This window comes from Neopsephotus bourkii, unplaced genomic scaffold, assembly GCF_033783945.1.
Source record: "Neopsephotus bourkii isolate Nb327-2 ecotype Australia unplaced genomic scaffold, CSIRO-AGI_Nbou_v1 NB_994, whole genome shotgun sequence".
Taxonomy (NCBI): domain Eukaryota; kingdom Metazoa; phylum Chordata; class Aves; order Psittaciformes; family Psittacidae; genus Neopsephotus; species Neopsephotus bourkii.
In genome coordinates, this window is record NW_026901486.1 from 2962541 (window position 1) to 2967666 (window position 5126).

Below are 5126 nucleotides of genomic sequence, written 5' to 3' on the forward strand. Positions count from 1 at the left end.
ATCTCCAGCTTGCTTTTGTTTTCAATTTCCTTTACATCATAAAACTTTGCAGCATGCAACAAGTTGCTGCCCTTGCTGCTTTGGGAGCACACCGAGTCATTTGTTTAGGCCATACAGTTACACCAGATGGCTAGATTTGAAATTATTTTATCACAATCATTTAGTGTGGGCTGAAATCACAAGTGTGTCGCAGCTTCTCGGGAAGCAGGATGATTTTCAATTTGCTAGCTGTGATACTCCTGTACTGAGATTTCTCTGAGTTAACTTCCAGAGAATTACATAGTTGTCATTGATAGATGTGTGCTACAAGTGCATTCTCATGCGTAATATGGGATAATGGCTTTATTATCTCTTATATCTTGTTGACTCTGTATGGTGGTGCACACTATATGCAGGTATTTCTCCTGCACTGGCTAAAGGAATTCATGTTCCCAGCTTCACTCTGCCTTTGAAAATCTGTTTTTGAATTGCTAGAAGCTCAAAACATGCTGCATCTCATAACTTTCCTGTACATTCCTAAAATACAAATCCCAAATGGGTTTTGGATTAAATGTCTTCCCCTTGGGCACTCTTAAATCACGTTAAAAAATGGAGCTAGGGGGAGGAGAGCCTTTTATAATCTACATTATTTATTTTCTTTTCCTTGTGATTAAGCCTTGATCCAAAACTCATTAGAGACAATAAGAAATCCCCCTTGTTCATTTGGTGGGTGAAAGTCAACAAATCATATCCAGAGGCTCTTTGTGGTCATACCTATCTGCTGACTCACATAGGCTTTTTCTTTAGGCTTTGGTGAAATGCCCAGAGATCCTTATCAAAGGGCTCCATCAATCCCTGCCAGGCACTGCTGGCTGTAGCAGGACTGTCAGTCAAGATGGTGACTGTTGGGGTGCATCCAGTGGAAGTGTTTATGGGAGCACACCTGGCACTGTGTAGGTGTGTTTGTTCAAACCCTGCTGGGAATGCTTGTCTCCTTGACCCGAAGCCAAACACCTCCCAGCTCCACAAGCCAACGTGCTGCAGCACTGAGACGTTGGCTTTCGGCTCACCTCCTGTCGTGGGGCAACCGTGCCACGCCAAGTGATGTGGTTTGGTGAGGAGATGTACTTATTGCTCTTTTCCTTTGAGGCTGAGCTCCCTTGGCATTTGCAAACACAAGAACAGAGGGGAGGAGAAGCTTGGGGATTAGCAAGGAAGTGGTGACAAAAAGCGCTGGCTTGAATTTTCATGCTGGCAAAACAACAGGAGGTTTCCCCATCTTTCTCTGCTCCTCCACCACACCCTTGGTTTCATTGAATGTCTTTGGATGAAAGTGAGAGGTGAAGGTGGTGGAAGACCACTGCTCTCCTGATGTTCTTTTCAGAACATGGTTTTGTCCCGGGCAAATGTTTTTCTTAATGACTAGGTCAACAAAATCTTCTGGTTCATGGCACTGTTCCTTCAGGGGCTCTGTCTTACTCTGCTCCATCTAAAAATCCTCCTTTGTCAAAGATGGAGTAGATGAGTAGGTCTTCTATAAGATACAGCCCTATAAGAGCCACTAATAGAACAGTAGTGATGCTAGTCCCTTACCTGTTGTGCAAAGGGATTTTATCTGGCATTTTAGAGGCCAGGGTGCAGTATGACCTGTATAGGACGCACATGTAGGTGCAAGCTTCCCGAGAGAGCAAGGGTGGCTCAACAGCCCTCTTTCTGGTACCCCACAAGAGCTGGTGACCTGAGCAGCTCGGGTCATCTGAGTTTACTCTTGAGCTTACAGACGACAGCTGCTTAAAGGAGGGGACTGACAACATATTGCTCAACCACAATAGAAGGTGGCTTTAGGGACAAACATCCCATTTTTGGGCTCAGATTGTATATGAATGATAGGACATTATTGCCCAATGAGCTCCGGGTTCATCTGTTTGTAAGGCATTAGGTCGTTGCAAACAACACATTTAAGATTGCTTAAATTTTCATGGAACTGTTTACTTTGGGAGGGGAACTGACAAAGAAACAATGGAAACAATTCAAAGGAGGGAAATATTTGATGCTGCAAGCTGTTCTCAGTCTGCTTTTGCAGGTCGAAGGCACACTTGGGAACAGAGTGTGTTAAATCTTCCTTAGGTATGGGGGAAAAGGCAAACCTAAGGAGTAGTTATTATTGTTAAACATTCTGTGCAGAATCAAGGCTTGAGGGCCAGGAAAAGGTTTTTAGCTTGTTGTAAACTGGCTTATCAGGTTATGTGAAATTGGTGAAATTGGCCTGATTTGCAGAATTAAGTGTTGGTGGTGAACAAATCCTTGGAACAGCTCCATTGTAACTGCCTCCAGAAAATTAATAAGGAGCCTGAAGTAGAAATACAGCATTTTAATCCTCAACTAGAGAAGTTAAAGTATCAAGTCCCAGGACTGACACTGCAAATGACTTAGAAAACAGCAGTCATTCAGGTCAAGGAGAACAAATAACCACGTCTGGAAATTGTCTCAGTGTCACTCATCTCGGTAGGAAATGCCACAAAAGTGATGATGAAACAGAGCAGATTCCAACTTCTCCCTGGGAGGTGGGGAACCTATGGGGAATAGGTTTAGACAACTTCACTAAAAACAACCAGACAACTTGTTTTTATTATATAGAATAATATATTACCTTGAAATTAACCTGTATGTTCACACTGGCCAGGTGGCCTACTGTAAGGCTTAGATGGCATGGAATTACAAGGGAAAAAACTTTATAAATATAGGCATTTATCTTGGATAGTTGATAGATTGTATTGCGAAACATCCAGCACCTTTCTTGATAGCTCATAGGTTTTCCTCAGCAGACACCACCGCAGTTTCACAGTTCACTGTCTGATCACTCTTCAGCATTATCACATCTTGTCCTTGCCAAGCTGCATGGTGTTTCCTGTTTACAAACACAGGAAATCACTGGAGCAGAAAGGGCAGGTTATAACAACTCATTTATTACAGTTGGGTTTTTCTCTACCCTCACTAACTACCCTGAAACCAAAAGGAATCTTGGCAAGAGTGGTGTCTATATCTGTGCAACACAGAAAGGGATGTAGCTCACTGCCTCTAGTTCTGGCATCAGGCTACACTGTCATTTATCAATGCAGAGGCATGTTTTGCATTACACAGTGCCTTTATTGCTTGTAAAGGCAAATACTTCTCCTATGTTATTTCTAATCAATGTAGAATTTAACACAGCGCTAAGAAGTGATAAATGCTCCATCCCTGGCAGTGTTCAAGGCCAGGATGGACAGAGTCTTTGGGCGACATGGTCTAGTGTGAGGTGTCCCTGCCCATTATAGGGGGGTTGGAACTGGATGATTTTAAGGTTCTTTCCAACCATAACTATTCTGATTCTATGGTTGCTGCTTCTGTGTCTGAACAGTGCTTGCAACTTCCCCAAAGTTATAGCAAATTCATGATTTCAATTACTCGGTTTTGTAAAGGTGCACAACATCATCATAAAATAATTCAGAGGCCTGAATATGTTTTCTTGCCACCTGGGTCTTTTGTAGTGCCACCTTGGTTGGTGGCAGATGGAGGCTGGCTGGCTTCTACCTGAAAGGCTGTGGATGATTTAAATTCAGGCATGACGTCTGCAGATGGAGCTGAGATGGTTTAAGAAGCTCAGTCTGAGCCTGCACATCCTACAGTAGTTGATCTCACAGGTTTGGGAGAGTCCTATTCCAACAGCTGTTACAATCTGGGACTTGAAGCAGTTTCACACAACATTTTTAGCTGCCATTATTAAACTTATCATTTAGCATTGTTTGAGCTTAAGAAAGAAAAAGTGACTTTTTTTTTAGCATTAAAAGAAAGACAGCAGAACAGACAAACCTTGAACACCAGATCATTTTGCAGCAGGGTAGTGTGTGTTGCCCTTCCCCTCATCCAACTGCTCTAGTAACAAAGCTGTCAAGCATTAGGCTTCCAGGGATACCAGTGTAAACCATCTATTGTAGCTAGGCAGGGAAGGCGTTAGACTCAGGAAACACTTGGTCCTATCCTTGCAAGTCCTGCTGTTCAGTACAAGGGTGACAAGACACATGTTCTTAGCCTGGAGCAAGAGATGTTAAAAAAGGAAGACTGAATCCTTTGGGTAGGTGCTGAGATGTCCGCCATGCCAGCTCTCCCCCTGCTCAGGACTGGTCCTTGCCCATGGACCTGACATGGGCAGTGGTGACCCCCTCCAGCATCCTGCTGGCACCCATGGGCTGAGTTCCCAGATCTCCCAGACTGTCGTGAGAAAGGGCTTTTTTTTCTGGTTACTTTAAGGGTTTTCAACAAAAGAGCTTGAAAGGGAAAACCGACAAGGGCTGCTTCCAAAGGACGCTTGGCAGCTCTGTCTTCCCAGCCTTGTAGCCCATACTACCCCACCGGCTTGAGACGCGGCCTGGGGCAGGGTCGGCTCAGCTCTGAGGCAGTGGAGAGCTGTGAATTGAGATTAAACAAGAAAAGGAAAAGGGAAAAAGCCCTAATTCAAGAGACAGCTGAGTCCTCTGAGAGGTTTTCTCATTCAAGGCAGGGTCCTGCAGCCCCTGAGCCTGGCATTAGCTGGCATGCAGGGCTGGGGAGCCAGTGTGCTGCAGGCACTGATGGTTTGTCATTTGGGTATGAGATTTGCACCTTATGGACCTGGAAATGCTTGGTCCTGGGTACTCTGTTCATAATCAGAAGCCCTTTGTGACTGAGTCATCTCCTTCCCAGGGTGCCCCAGCTGCTGTCCATGCTCCAGGACTCCCATTATTTCAAGGGCTTTTAGTCCACAGTCCATGACTCCCATTATTTCCTATTGTTTCTACGGCTTCCTGATGAATGCAATGAAGCTCAAACTGGCACTTGGAGAACACAAGGACAGGAGAGACCCTCCTCACCCATTCTTCCCCAGGCCCTGTGAGACACTGTGTTACTTATTTTGGGGATAGACTTGTTTTTCTTGAGCACCATCTTGTGCTGATACCGGCAGAAGCATCCATCACCTTGGTATAGTTGTGCTGAAGCACGGAAACCAGCCCTTCTGCAGTGCTTTTGGGTCTGGTGTGCAGGGGCAGTGCTGGCTTTCCTCGCCTTGCTGGCAAATCCCTCTGCTTTCCCTGCCAGCCTGTTAGCATTATAATAGGGGAGAACAGGGCAAA

The 5126-nt window shown here is 44.9% G+C and overlaps 1 long non-coding RNA gene across 1 annotated transcript; it reads right to left on the reverse strand.

The window, feature by feature from the left end:
* Positions 1 to 2581: 2581 nt before the first annotated feature.
* Positions 2582 to 4591, reverse strand: LOC133215700 (uncharacterized). The gene is made up of 2 exons (XR_009726465.1): positions 4369 to 4591; positions 2582 to 2887 (listed from the first exon to the last, which is right to left on the reverse strand). It is a non-coding gene; the product is annotated as an uncharacterized LOC133215700 (long non-coding RNA).
* Positions 4592 to 5126: the final 535 nt, after the last annotated feature.